Source organism: Catharus ustulatus, chromosome 9 (assembly GCF_009819885.2).
Source record: "Catharus ustulatus isolate bCatUst1 chromosome 9, bCatUst1.pri.v2, whole genome shotgun sequence".
Classification (NCBI taxonomy): Eukaryota; Metazoa; Chordata; class Aves; order Passeriformes; family Turdidae; genus Catharus; species Catharus ustulatus.
In genome coordinates, this window is record NC_046229.1 from 31,315,710 (window position 1) to 31,331,067 (window position 15,358).

General features: G+C 54.9%; 1 protein-coding gene across 3 annotated transcripts in view; it reads right to left on the minus strand.

Moving 5' to 3' along the window:
* The window catches only part of CACNA1E (calcium voltage-gated channel subunit alpha1 E), a 125,497-nt gene extending 111,450 nt beyond the window's left edge, over positions 1-14,047 (minus strand). Inside the window, exon 1 of one of the 3 annotated variants that reach the window (XM_033067814.2) lies at positions 13,942-14,047. The gene's annotated coding sequence lies outside the window, so the exon portion shown is untranslated. Of the gene's footprint in view, positions 1-13,665; positions 13,749-13,941 lie in introns of those variants that run through there. The other 2 variants (XM_042779580.1, XM_033067816.2) reach the window with 2 other exon arrangements.
* Positions 14,048-15,358: the final 1,311 nt, after the last annotated feature.

Below are 15,358 nucleotides of genomic sequence, written 5' to 3' on the forward strand. Positions count from 1 at the left end.
CTCCAGCTTATGGCTTCTCCAAAAACACCTGCCTTAGCCAGGAGCTGGCTTGGGGCAGGAAGGACACCCAGCATCACAGGGGGATGGCATCCCGTGGCCACAGAATCGATGTTTAACCTGGCAAAGGCAGGGAAAACAAGCTCTCGTTTCCAACAGTGCCTTGGCTGAGGTGACTCACGAACCACAACGTGTGTCAGTGCTTAATAGACCTGCACAGGTAATTATTCCATCCTGGAAACAGCAGATTCCTGGCAAAAGGAGTCACAGCACCCCTGAGAGGGGAAAACAAAGGGATGCTGTGAAGGTGAGCGACAGCAGGCTTTATTCCTCTTTGACTTCTGCTTCCATTATGCACAAAGACTTGCTGAAAAGGTCTCATTGTTTGTGCAAAAAGGAAGACAATCTCTTGCACAAATTGCACGGTGAAGAAGGGAAGGGGATAAAGGGTAAGTTTGGCTTGCCATGCTGTGGGGAAGAAATTCCTCCCAGTGAGGGTGGTGAGACACAGACTGCCCAGAAGAAATTGTGAATCCCTGGAAGTGTTCAAAGCCACTTTGAGCAACCTGGTCTCATGGGAGGTGTCCCCCCATGGCAGGGGGGCTGGACCAAGATGATCTTTAAGGTCCCTTCCAACCCAAACCATTCCAGAATTCCATGGAGAGCACATGCTAAGCATCCTGCTCTGCAGGGTCCTCACCAGCAGCTACAGCCACAAGCATTAGGACAGAGCAGAGCCCAAAATCCCTGGTAAACACAGTAAAACCTTCCTGATTCCACCTTAGAGGAGGAAAAGCAGATTTTCCTTTTGCTTCTTCCCCTAGGCCTTCTACAACCGTTCCCTGTTTACCTCATGCACCAAGAGAACCAAGTGGATTTGCCTTATCCTGGTTTGAGCAGGGTTGGGACAAATGGACAATAAAAAGCAATTTCTTGCCCTGGCAGCATCAGATATGCACAAATCAGGCCCTGATGATCCTTCAGCAAGCAACCAACTTCCCTACTGGCCAGGAAAGCATGTCCCAGGACACTCTGCTGCTTAGGGTCAATAGCCTGGACCAGTCCCTTCCCTTCCTTCTATTCCACATCCTTCCCTGTTCCTGCCATCCTCTCCAAGCTGCTGCACACCCCCAGAACTCATCCTCTGAGCCCAGTTTCTCCTACACTTTGGGAGATAGGAACAAAACAAATAAATGTTATTGTGGGGCTCAAAAGAACATTTCAGCAATCCTGCTTCTTCCACCAGGACCAATAACCTGGCTCAGTAAGCACCCAATTCTCACCTCCTGCTTAATGCAGGAAATCCCAGGGGCCCCTCTCCTGCTCAGGGGACACCACCAAATCCCTCAGGAAAGCCTGGCTGCTTCCTCTTGGCTGTCAAAGGCTGGACCCTGCAGAGGGCTGTGGTCTAAGCCAGCCTGGCCACGAGCCAGGTGCTTTGCTAAGAGGCCGAGTGAAGGGTCTGTGCTTCTGGAAACATCTGGGCAAGAGGACAGGCATGGAACACGGCATTTGGAGGCACTGCTCTTTCAGACACACCCAGCTGGACCTCAGCCACCATCAGTGGTCTCTTCTCCCTCCAGCAGCACAGCTTTGCCCCCAGCTCCAACGCCATTCCTGCTCCAAACCGCAGCCACAGCGGTGCCGATCGCCCACCATCTGCCTTGCTTCCCTTACAGCCAGCAATTCCAGCACCTCCCTTTGGACCAAAGCCACTGTCTCATCCTTGGGCTCCCTCTCCTCCTCTAAATGTTTCTTCTTTCAACAAGAGCTCATCCAGCACCGCTTTCCCTCCTTTTATCTGCTCACTACAATCGCTGGCACCGAGCCGTGACTGCCTTCCCTCCTTCTCCTCTTTGTGGCATTATTTCATCTCTGCTCTGTTCCATCCCTCTGAAGCACATTTCTCGGAATAATTTGTGCCACAGCAACCTTCCTGCCAGAGAGCTGCTTTGTGGGACACTTAAGCATGGTGCAAATGAGCTCAAATTAAGGCTGAGACTAATTCGTGGAGCAGAGGAGGGCAGGCACAGCCAGGAATAACAGTCTAGCCCTAAGCTCCAGGCTGGAGCCTGGGAAGATCCAGCAGGAAAAGAGCAATGCACGTCCCATTTCTTACACCAGTCTTTATATAAGACATGCATCAGTCCAGCCCAACACTCTCCACAGCCCTGGCTGAGCAGCCAGTCCAGACACAGAGCTAGAAAGAGCTTTGCTCTGACCCAAGCTGACTGCTCCACTCACCAGCTCCATCTGAAACGATGCCCCACAGCTCAACCAGTTCCTAAATCCATCACAGAATTGGCCCTTTTGCAGTAGCACGTGCCCTTGGACTTCACTGTATTTGCAAACATCAGCCCTCACACTGCAGTGGTTGCTCACTGATAGCCCCCCATCCACCCCTCTCCAACTCTGGGAAGGAAAGGCTCCTCCAGACGAGGCTCCTCCACAGGCCACACACACACAGCTCTTTTTACACCAGGGAGCTGCCATCTGGAACTTTCAGACATCTCCAGGATGGCTGGGGCCCGGCAGCGCGAGACTGACGGCGTATGTCACCCAGCCTGTGGGTGACACAACCAGGGGGGTTCTCCTGCAGCGTGGCACGGCCAGCTGGCACTGCCCAGGTGTCCAGCACAGCTCCCTGCTCACCAGCACCCCCACACTGGACACCAGCAGGGCCCATTGGCTTGCAGCCCCTCGGCAGCTCGGAAGCAGGCAGGGCTATTTCTGGCAGCGTCTCTCCCTCCTCTTGCCCACTCACTCCTTCCTAAATAGCTTCACACCACTGATTTTCCCCATGCCAGCCATCCACCGTCTGCTGGCAGGATTCAGAGCACCAGCAGCATGTTTGAGCTGGGGAGAACCAAGCAATCATCCTTCAGGGCCCCCAGCCCCCATCAGCACAGCTCAAAGTGGCAGCAACCAAAACCCATCCATCCATCCCAGAAGGGACCAGGCTGACACATTCACCATTCCCCGACTGGCACTGATACATGACTGCCATCCAATATTTCAGGTTTAAACCAGGTCATTTTCCTGCTTTGAGCCCTGTTTGTGTGGCAGTTCCAGCTGAACCACTCGTGAGGGCTCCAGTCTTCCTCCAGGGTCTGTGGATCTGCCTGGGGTGCATTAAAACTCTGTCACACACCAGCACAGAACCATTTGGGAATACTACACTCACGTGTTCCTGGGTTTTACACCCTTCCCTCTGCCTGAAACGGGCTGGACAGTCCCTAATAACAAGGCCAGCAATTTGTCACAGTCCCAAGCTGAAAACAGGGTGTGCTCAAAGTCTGTGAGCACCCAGATAGGATCCCCCATCTCAGAGAGTACCTGGCACAGGGTCCACAGGGTCAGCACTACAGCCAGAACCAGGCATCTCCAGAAAAACCAAGGTTTCCCCTAAAGCAGTGGCTGCCAGGACTGAGTTTGTGGCCTCCCCAGCTCCAAGAGCTGCTCACAGCCCTGCCCCACATCTCTGCCACCCTCCACAGGCAATGCTCAGGTCATCACCCCTGCCACAAGGGACACTCAGCTCATCATTGCACTGGGGCTCCATCAGACTCAATAAATGGTTTAGGCTGGGATGGACCTTAGAGATGATCTTGTTCCAGCCCCTGTGCCATGGGCAGGGACACCAGGTTGCTCCAAGCCCTGTCCAGCCTGGCCTTGAACACTTCCAGGGATGGGGCAGCCATGGGTCCAGCAAAACAAGTGAAGGCAAATGGTCTGTCCTGGTCCTTTCTGCTGTGAGTGAACAACTCCAACATGCCAAGAGGGAGGAACCAGGCCTTGTGTCCAGAGCTTTGCTCTTCCCTCCTCCCCTGCTCGTGAATGCCCCATCTCTGGAAGCATTCAAAGCCACTTTGAGCAACCTGGTCTCATGGAAGGTGTCCCCCCTTGGCAGGGGGTGCTAGACCAGGATGATCTTTAAGGTCCCTTCCAACCCAAACCGTTCCAGAATTTATTGAGGAAGCACAACCTAAATCTGCCTCATCTCCTCCAAAAACACCCTTGAGCCAAAGCACTGGCACCTTTAAGACAAAACTACTCCTACCCATGAGCCAGCCCAATACAGACCAGAGCAGATCCCTCATGTATTTCCCACCTCCCAGGCACATCCTCGGGATGGATCCTCAGCCTTGCACACACAGGCTGCATCTTGGCTCATGTCTACCATGCTCAGGTTTGTTTTGCAGAGAAAACCTGGCCCCAGAAGCTCAGCAGGAAAGCTTTTAGCACCAGTGAGTGCCCAAGGAAGGCGTCAAGCCACCTGCAAAGAGCTTCCCGAGTTGTCAGCATCCTTGCAGTGCCAGGAGGCACAAGACTCAACAAAACCTTGGCACCCAATGTACCCTTCTGGAGAAGCTTTCTGGAAGCAAGAGTAATCCACAGTGGTTCAAGGTTCTTTGCAGCCAAAGTGTGCAATCACCCATAGCCTGCTGGGGATCCCAGGTATTCACCTCACTTCCAAGAGCCAAGGGTGTCCCACACTGCCCCAGCAAACTGCCAGGAGCTGAGCCAACACCTCTGGGTCAAGATCCCTTCACCTCCAGGCTTTCCCACCCCACGTGGAAACCAAAGCATCACCGCACAGACCTCACCACACAGCCTAACCCCCAAAATAAGCCTTGGCTGAGGATGCTACACACCAAGCAATGCATCTCTAAAAGAGGTTTGGGTGCTTTCCACATCCCACAGGAGCTGTAACACGAGGCCAGTACTGAGTGTTTCTAAAAATCTCTGCCTGCTGTGAGACATGGAGGCCCGTGTATGTGGAGCCTGCTTGAAACGGCTAACGGATTGCATTTTTTCCAAGCTTGCTATTTCCATATGCCAGGAGGAAAAAAAAATAATAATAGAAAAAAAAAAGCCCTAAATCAGAGCAGTGATAAATTTCTAAAGCTACTGTAGCAAAGGAAAAAAAAATGTAGTAGAAGCAGCCTCCCAGAAATTCCCCTGTGCCAAATTAAGTCAAAAGGAAGAGGAGGGGGGAAACCCACTTCCATAACAACATATTGTGGACAAAAGGACAACAGCAATAACCAGGGTCTGTCACTGCTGCCATCAAATTCAGCATCCCCTGCAGCAGCTCGTTATTTAAGAAGTAAAACCTGCACTTGCACCCCCAGGTCCAAAGCAGGGCATGGAAGCACAGGCTGGTTCCACACAGCCTTGGGAGAGTAAGAGGTGTGCAGCCACCAGGCTGTCACCTAATGGGGCCTAACGAGGAGTGGCAGGGATGAGAGTTCACCCTAAACCCAACAGGACTGGCCTGGTTTCACCTTTGTTGCTGGTTCCCACAGGGGCACTGAATCCCAGCAGGCTGATGCAGAGAGCTCGGACACCTCCCGTGCCAGGTGCCTGCTCTCATGGTGCATAGCAGGGAACGAGCAGTTCAACCCCCCAGCCCAACCTGCATGGGTTCCTCAGCATCCCCAGGGTCAGCTCTGACCCAGCCACAAGTTTTCCATGCAGGAAAGTGTCAGGCAGTGATCCCTTCACTCCCAGCACAACCTAAGCTCAGCCCCAGGTCCCACTACAGAGCTAAAAACACGGTGCCATCCCAATCCACCACAGAGTGCCCGAGGGACCCTGCAAACATCATGATGCTTTGGTTGTTTAGAAAACCCTGGGGGCTGCAGGCAGGAAATCAGGGAAAATTCAGCTCACTCCAGGAGAAAGGCTGGCCCAGCCCAAGGCACTGTGCCATGGAGATGCAGTCCTGGCTCAGAACTAGAGGAGCAGCAGTGCCTGACAATTCCCAAAGCAGCCCCAGCCACTGAGGATTCAGGAAAAAACACACAGAGCAAGCTGCTGTTTTACTGAAGAATCCAGAAAAGAAGCATGGTGTGGAAAAACATGAGTTTGGAGAAGAGATGAGAAATGCAGTTATTTGACATTCAGAAGATGAAACAGAAGCAACAGCATCCTCAGCTCCACCAAGCATCACTGAGTAAATGCTCCACAGAGTAAAATGCTCCACAACCAAAACAGGGCTGGACCAGAAGTCCCTCCCAGCCCTCCCTCCTTGTCCTCAGTTTCAGAAAACAGACCTGAAAAAGTCAAAACAAGAAGCTAAGAGTTAAGACAAGAAGCTAGTGTTTCTCAGCTAATTTTTTTCGATGACAAACTAAAAGCCTCACACATTTCTATATCCCAGTGCAATGTTTACATTCCTTAGCTGAAGGAAACAGCAGGAGCAGCCCAGAGCCTGAAGCATTCAACCTTTGAATCCACGAAACTACAGATCCACCCCAAAACAAGGTGAGAGAATGGATTAAAAACCCAAAGACATTTAATGCAACCAACACGCAAGGAGACCTTTTCAAGTCACCCACACCCTCCAGCCTGTTGGAAACACATTAAGCACTCCAAGACAGGTTTTATTCATTGTGCTGAGAACCATGCATGGCCCAAGGGAGGTGATTTGTCTTCTCCTCACAGTGATGCACGGCCATAGCCACCGGCAGCCTGGGTGATTTGACAGGGGCAGAATGTGCACCAAGGTGCCAGAATCACACAGGCAGCACCTCTGTCTGGGGCCACATCCACCCAGCCCAGCTTCAGAGAGGTCAAAGCAGGGGATGGGGAGGTTATTCCCACCCCAACACGCCGGTGGGAGTTAGCCCATCACAGCAAAGCAGCATCACCTGGGCAGATGGAAACATTTCCCCATGCAATCCCATATAGCAATAATAATAATAATGTGCTGCAAGACAGGGTGATCAATTCCTGGTGTAGGGCACTTGTGTTTTCTCATAGCAAGAATCCAATATCACCCAGAAAGGAGAACTGTCAAGGCTCAGTACTTACTCTGTAGCTCCAGGAGCCACATTCCACTTATTTGCCAAGTCTGCTCTATTCAATATAGGAAAAAAATAATCCCTCCTGAATTATTAAGGGAACTGAGGAATAACAGAGGCAGATGAAAACACCGTCAGTTGCTCCCTCTCCAACCTGATTTTTTTTTCAAGCATTTAAATCCTCGCTTTGACTCTGCTCCTGCTGCTGGGCATTTCATTCACAGTGTAAGCCTTTATTAGTAAAATACATATTTGAGCCATCAAAGCAGCTGCAGCTTTTCTTTTCATCACCTCACCCCAGCTCATCCTGGGATGAGCTGCACGGTGAGGGGAGCAGGGAAAACACAAGATCGTTTGCAAGAGCTTAACAAATTCCAAACAAAGAGAACAGCCCTTGGGGAAGAGAGCAGCATAATTAAAACATTAATTCAGGTTACAGCTTTTGCTCTTGGTGAGCTGCAGTCACCCAAAAATCCCAGCAAGGGACAGCACCAGCTCAGAGCCCAGCTCTGAGACTCAACCACAGCCCCAGGCACACCAAAGCCCTCTCCATCACCCCCCTCTCCGAGGCAGAAGGTGAAAAACCACCTCCCTTCAGAGGGAACCATAGGGAAAACAAGCTCCAGCTCTCGAGAAGCAAATTAAATACCTGGAATAACAAGTAGGAAATAGGTGACGGCTCCAAGGCTAATAAACCCTCTGAGCAACACTAACTGCTCCCTGCATGAGCAACACAGACAAAGTGACTGAAACAAAGTCACGACAGTCACAGGTGAGCCGAGTGAGTTTTGGCAGGGGGCTGGAAGCAGGCACTGGGGCGGGAAGCAGGCAGGGTACACTGCAGCACCCCGGCCACAGTGCTGGGAAAAGGGAAACAACACTCCAAAGGTCCAGCTCGAGAGCCTGGAGCACAACTCAGCGGGAGAAGAGTGAGAAATTATCCCTGCAAGATCTTTAATAACACACACTGCCTGCCCAAGGTGTAAGGTGGTAGCTGGGCAAAGGGCAGGAGAGATCTGCTGGGGGCAAAAAGTGCCAAGAAGGGGGAGAGAAGAAAGAAAAAGAGTCATTTTATCTGGTGAAAACTACCTACTCTAACACAGCAGACACACTTCATTTCAGTTTTGCTTGTTATATCACATCCACCACAGGAAAATAGCACCGGATTTAAAAGATGGCTTTCAAACCTTCTTATTGCATACACCATCAAATTTGGATGCTTTCAAAGCTTCTATCCTTTTTACTGGTTCTCATTATTTCCCCTGGTGCAAACCAGCTTCACCCCATGGAAGCATTTTGATTTCAACCAAACTGCTGCTTCCAAGGCTGGGGACACATCCCTGTCCATGGTTACCAGACCAGCACACAGGCTGTCCTGGATTCCCTGGTACACCCTGAGGAGCTGGTTTCCTCCTCTCCTCGCTCAGCATCACCCAACACACAAAAAGGCATCTGAGGGCATTCCTCACCCCCTGTGACTCTGCAAAGTGCTCCAAGACCCAGCAGCACTTCTGATGCCCCAGGATCTACAGAGGGGATGGTCCTGGGACAGCTCCAGGGGCCACAGCTCCGAGACAAGGCAGGCTGGAAGGGGAAGCAGCCTCTCCCAGAGCTCAGGACACAGAGAGAAGGAGCAGGAGAAGGTTTTCAGGACAGCAGGCTGATGTACAGGGTGCAAGACTGGTGGCTTTCCAGCCTGGATCAGAAGCAGGCTGGAAGGAGAGGGAGGAGCTCCACAGACAGGTGTGAAGGTGAACCTGGATAAAGCAAAGCTCTCCTACCAAGACCAGCTTCCCACAGGGTTATTGTGCCCATCCAGCCCATTCCTGCTGCCTGTCCATCCCAACCAACCTGGCACACAGCCCAGCTGCTCCCAGGCAAGGAAAAGGGCTGGAAGGACAAGCAGGGTGCCCTGGCAGAGAGACCAGCAACCTAGAGCAGCCTCCAAAGATGGAATAGGGAGGCAGGAACACCACTGAACACAGAGCAAGGAGGACCAAAAGAAAGGAAAAGTAGAGAGGCACGTAAAGGATCCATAAATCCCCAGGCAGATGTGGAAAAGCCATGTGAGCACCGTCTCACCAGAGGACAGTGGTGAAGCAGCAGCCACCATGCACCAGCACAGAGCAAAAGATCAACCCAGTCCCCTCTTCTTCCTCCTCCTCCCAGGAACCTGGCACCCTGGAAAAACCTGCCCAGCCTTTGCATTCTGCAAACCTCAGCTCTAAAAATAACGCTCGGTGCAAGTGACACATTTCACGCGGAGCCGGCGAGCGCAGCCCACGGAACCAGACTCCCTTCGCATCAGGGACAGGTTTTGTAAACAGGGCTTTTTTAAGGTTGCTTAGTAAGCCATAATCAAACATCCAAAGCCATCGTTGGGTGGGGAAGAACTGAATGAGGGACCCCATCACAAGGAAAAATCCCACAGAGGAAAACAGGGTGGGGAAAACCCAAGGGCTGGCCCCTGTTTCCCAACACGCCCCATGTGCCTCAGCTCACACTTGTAAGATTTTAAGGTGGAGTTTCTCATCCTGTATCACACCACGAGAAGGGTCCCAGCTCCAGCCATACCCACAGCAACAATACTCCCCTCACCAGCTGCTTCCAGAGAGAAAAGCTCCTATTTTTAGGGAAAGCAGAGGCTTGGAGATGGCCAGACAGACAACTCCACTGCTGGGGAGCTATGCCCCACCTCCCAATCCCCCAGATAAGCAGAGTGTGATCCTTCCCTGCCTGCTGCAGCTGCTCCCCAGGGGCCAGGATGAGAGGCAGAGCAGGAGGAAGAGTAGCCCAAAGTGGTGCTCAGTTAATCACAGTAATTAGCCACCATCTTGAGCGACTCCCATTAGTTACAGCCTGATTTTCTCAGGCACAGTCAGCACACGAGGTTTCAATTAAAACTCATCTCCAAATCAACATGGAAGTACCACCCTGACCCACCATGGGGCTCATCCAGGATATGGGAACATGCACAAGAGGCGCTCTTTTCCTTCAAGGACCTGGTCAAATTATTTTTAAGCTGGGTATGATTTCCCAGCCGTGCTTGGGAAGCTTCAGAACCTTCTGCCTGCAGTTTGGACAAACAAGGCAAGGGGAATGCAAATGCTCTTGGCTGCACCAGAAAACTTCTCGAAAATATTAGCCACAGCTAAATGAGGTGTCTCTGCTGTCAGAGAGGGGTAAGGCTCAGCATTCCCCAGGCCTGCCCACACCTCTGTGCTTTGAGGCACCTTTCCAGCTGCTTTGTGCTTATTTATAGGCAGCAGTCCTTGGAGAACCACGGGAGCAGATGAAGCTCAGCCCTTTCCCCATGACAACTTTGAGTTTTCTGCTGTCTTTCCTGCAGAGATCAGGCTCAGACATCTCAGTATCTCACCAATGCCAAGGAGTAGGTGCTCCACACCAGGAGCTTGGGGGGGTTTTAACAGGATCCCCCATTACCTGCTCATTAAATGAGAGGGAATTGGGTGTTGTGGCACTAAAGAAACATAACAATAACCCTGAAGCAGGCTGGGAAGCACAGATGCCTGTGGATGGCAAACTGCAGGAAGCGGGTGTTTTGGTGCCCATGCTGCTTCACTTAAAAAAATGCCTGGAAAAGCCAATATTGGATTTAAATCCACAAGAGGCTGCCTCTGAAGCAGGGAGCACAGATCTCGACACAAGAGGAGACAAACAGCCCTTCTGAGCCAATAAATATCACAGCTGGGCACGACTGGAGGGTCGCCTTGACATGGGACTTTTTTGGGGATAATCTTGGGGATAATCTCTCCCCCCTCATTTTGCAGATGCCACATCCCAGCATCACAGGGGAGCTGTGGAACGAGTGATTTCAGGGAACACCAGACCCAGCCTGGTGCTCAGAGCAAAGTCGGGATGGTGCCAAAGGTATCAGAAAGGGAGAAAGCCCAAAGCTTCGCCCCCAAGCCCCTGGGCTCCCGCCTGCCCAGATCATTTCTCAGCCTGACAGAGAGCTCAGCAGCCTCTCCCCAGGCACGAGGCCTCACGCCTGTGACTAATGGTATGTTTTGACATCCCTGAAATACTCCAGCACTTCATTTCAGCCGCAGGGAGCAGGAAGGAAGGAGGGGACATGCTGGTGGGGAGCCGGCACCGGGAGGGGAGAGCAGAAAGAGCTTTTGCAAGAGCAACAGGCAGGGATAAAGCAAAGCAGCATGGAAAAGATGCAGGAGAGGGATGGTGGCAGGTTGGGACCTGGAAGGCACCCGGCAAGCCGGTCTGCTCCCCTCTGCTCCTTGGCTGTGCCTTCCCTGGAGCTCTGTGGAGCTGCAAGGCACTGGATTCATTTATCATCTCCTCCCAAACACACTGCTTCAGCGGGGACACAGGGATGCTCCACTGACCCCCAGCAAGCCCGTACCTGGTTTGGGAGGGATGCAGGATGGCTGGAATCCCTGCCCGGGGAGGCAGGAGAAGGCAGCGTCCCCAGGCTCCTCCTTTGGACTGTCTCCAGCAGAGGCAGGAAGGTGACAGACAGCGGTCCCCGGGGAGGTTAATTAGCGAGCCTCTTGTGCGTTCAAACCGGCACCTCCGGCCCCAGGGGAGCCAGCGGAGAAACAGCCCCAGGCTCTGGCAGGGCAGCAAAGAGCATCCCAGCCACCAGCCGAGCTGCTGGCCACCACCATCTGCCAGCCAGCAGCAGCGGGGAGAGGAGCAGCCGAAGCCACGGGGGGGGTTTCTGGCGCTTTTCCTGACAGCTCTTGCTCATCACCAGCTGCTCACGCTGGGGCTCAGTCCTGCTGCACCCCAGGGGCCGGGCAGAGGCCAGAGCAGGGTGTCTGCAGGTGCTCCACCTCGCCACAAAGCGGTGCCCAAAGAGGCAGAGGTGTAAAATGGGAGAACTGGCCAAAAATGCAGCCCTGCCCTGAGGGAAGGAACAGCACCAGACTCACCCTAATCTAGCAAGCAGAGCCCCCTCGGCACCAAGACACAAGAACTGCATCAGCCCAGTGTCCACCTGTAAATCCCAGCCACGAGCATCCCCAGTGGCACCCATGGATCCACTCAACCGCGGGATGCAGAAACGAGCAGGAGCTCTGGCTGCCATCACCGGAGCGCCACTCGCTGAAATTTTCTTGGGTCACTGGGAGCGAGGAGCCCGTCTGGCAGCAGCAGAGGTGCTGGGGGAGTGCTGGGGGGACTGATTTCTCTCTTCAGCTGTCACTAAAGTCATCGATGTGGCTGTGAGTGATTCACACCAGTGCATGAAAAGCCTGTGAGTCACACGCTGGATGCAGCGGGTGGGTGCATTGACTCAGCCACTCCGGGGATGGGGCACAGGGGGCTGCAGCCTCACACGGCCGAGGGGACAGTGCTGCTTGCGTGGGGTCAGAGGCAGAGATCTGCCGGAGATCTCACACGCGTGCTCAGGTCCCCATTAGTGCCCTCAGCAGTGTGGGTGAGCCAGAGGGAGGCTCTGCCTCAGCACCAACCTGTCACCTGCCCCAAAGAGGTACCGAGGTGCAATGGGGCCAGGCCGTGCTCTCACTCAGCCTTTCACCGGCAAAAGGTTTGCACTGCCCTGTGTGGCAGCAGAGGAGGAACCTCCCCAGGTACTCAAGGGATTCAAACGCTTCCCAAATTACAGCGAACAAACTTTCCAGGTATTCCAGGACCGCTGAGGAGTGAAGAAACTCTGCCAGGCAGCAGCAGAGACCAGAGGGGAGCTCAGTGCCAGGGCCTGATGCCACCACCACCTCCTCCACCTCCCAGTCCTGTAGCTCCTCATCCAGGGGAGCTCAGCCCACCTGCACAGAGACCTGCAGTGCTGTATAAGCGCTTTGGGGAGAAGGGGCTGAAGGAAACCCTCCAAAACACTGACGTTCGGATGGCACTCGGTCTCTCCAGTCACTCAGGGGGTGGTGGCTGTGCCCCAGCCTTGGCAGAGCCGCCGGCAGCAGCAGCCGAGGCTGCGAGCGCCTGGCTCATCCCGCTGGCAGCGCCTTCCGTGATGCTCTGCCTGCTCTGCCAAGCCAGCCCGGCCCGGACCGGGACCGGCCGGGACTGTCACCGCACCCCGAGCCCAGACCGCCCCATCTGCAGGGCGGACCCAGCCCAGAGAGCAGGGTGAGATCCCCCCGGGGTAGGGGAGATGTGACCCGGGGCACAGCGTGGGGCGGGCTCCGGGGAGCACTTGGCAGTGCGGGATCTGGGGGAAGTGTCATCCCTGGCCCCCCTCCAGCCGTGCAAGGAGCCACGAGCACCACAGCACCAAAACGCTCTGCATCGCAAGAGCAGCTGGGAGAGCTGGAACAACGAGGCAAACAAACCCTGATTTAGGACCCCACTCATTCATCACTGTCACCAGCAACACCCAGGCACTCAGGAGCAGCACCTGGACCCACAGAAAGCGGGGACTGGGTGCAGGGAGACAACACTAGACCGAGCGCTGGGTGCCGAGGGCTGCAAGAGGAGAGGAGGAAAGAGATCCCGCACATCTGGGAAGCCTTGGGCTGTCAGGGGAGGCGAGCTGGAGCCGGAGAAGCCCAGTGCTGCCCTGCATCCCAGACAGGGCTCCCCAGGACGCCCAAGGCAGGGATGAGAGGGGGGTGACACCTCAATCCGGCTTCACCCACTCAGCCATTGGGCCATGAGGGTGGGCAGCCCCCGGAACAGCCCCGCTTACACACGATCCTTCCCGAGGGTGGCGGGTACCCCGGGACCCCCAGCCCCCCAAACCCCCTAAGCAGAGAGCCGAGCTTCCCTTAGCACAAACTTTGCGAGAGCCCATCCCCGCACCCCAGAAACCTCGGGAATGGGAAAAAGCGAGCTTCAAACTTGGGGTGCCGTCCCAAAGCGCTGCTGGAGCCCCCCGAGCTCCCCTGTCACAACCCACCTGTGGCCGCTGCCTGCCGCCGGCTCCTTCCCCCGCGCTCCATCCCCGGAGCCCCGTGCATCCCGGAGAGCAGCAGAGACAGAAGGGAGGGGAGGAGGTGTCCACCGGGAATCGCTCAGGAAAGGAGGAGGAGGAGGATGGAGACAGCCCCAACTGGCGTCTCCCGACCGTCCCCAACAGGTAGCAGCGAGCGGGGGGGGACACGACGGCCCCGGGGACTTTGGGAGAGAGAGCGGGAGCTGGCCCAGGGCCACCATCCCGCTGGGCATGGCTTACCTGGGGACAGAGACATGGATCCTGCCGGGGGTTATTCCAGAGACATCATTTGTAATGGAAAAGGGAGGAAAAGAGCCGTGGGGAAGGGAGGGAAAAAAGGAGGGAGGGAAGAGGAAGGGGGGAGGGAGAGACGAGAGGAGAAGGGAAGGAAGGGAGGAAGGAAAGGGGGAGGGGGGGAAAAAACGAAATTTAAAAAAAAAAAAAAAGGAGAAAATAGAGACAGCTAAAATCTGTCTCCTGCCCACACAGTGAAAAAGAAATTTCTGACAATCGGAGGAAGGGAACTCGCATATGAACCAGAGGGGGCAGACGGGGGATAACAAAGGAGGGAAGGAGCCGAGACAAAACACGGCGGCAACTCTCCGGGCACACAGCCCCTGGCACAGCCCCGGGCCAAGGACGGCGCACACAGCCTCCTCTCTGCTGTCCAGGCCACCCCGGGGTCAGCCAACCCCAGCAGCAGCACCACAAACATGACAAAGGACCCCCCATTGCCCCACCAGCAACGTGTCAGTGCTCCCCAATCCCCGTCTCCTGCTCTCTGCGCACACCAGGGCACGGTGACCGCGACAACCAGCCAAAACAGGGGCAGCTGTGAGGACAAGGGGCACGGGTGTGTATCCTCCCCGCTCCTGCTCAGCCAGAAACTGCTCCCACGGCACGCGAGAGCTGCCACTGGGATGGGGTTGTGCATTCCAGGCTCCCTCTTCAACCCCGTCTGCAGCCCAGCTTGGAGAGGGGCATCTCCACTCCTCCTGCTTGGGCTCTGTTTGGCTTCCCCGGGCAGCACCCGCGGCCAGCCCGACCTGGAGGTGCGGGGTGGAAGGGCTGGAGGTGCGGGGTGGAAGGGCTGGAGGTGACACAGCCGCTCTGCATGTCGCTCCAGGTGCTCCAGGGCACCGCACACTTTTCTGATATTCCCCCGAGCCCTGGCACAGCTCAGCACTAGCCCAGCTGCTCGGCACAGAAGCCCCCAAAATCTCGGCTCACTGCTGGCTCCTCTGGGACACCACACCCTGCAGCCAGGGGCTCCTTTGGGTGACCACACCACAACGTCCCCTTGCCTGGGCTTGTTGTTTCACCGCGCTGCAAAGGAAACCTGTGTGGCTTGGCAAGGTCCAGCAGCATCCTGGATTTTCAGCCTCCAGGGCTGGCTACAAAGGCTGCCCCGAAGCTGTCCCTTACCCTCCCACTGAGCCCAGGCAGGTGCTCTGTGGCACACAAGCCCACAGGTGCTCATCCCCCAGAGCTGGGGCACCGCTTCTGTCCTTGTGCTTTGCCAGGACATCGTGTGGCTCTGTAGTGCCCTGCTGGCATCTCTGGGCTGGGAAAACAGCAGAGCTACTCACCCAGGCACCCCCTGACAGGGACACTCTGCCACCCAGCCTGCCTGCTGTCTCTTTAAAAAAACCTTCAT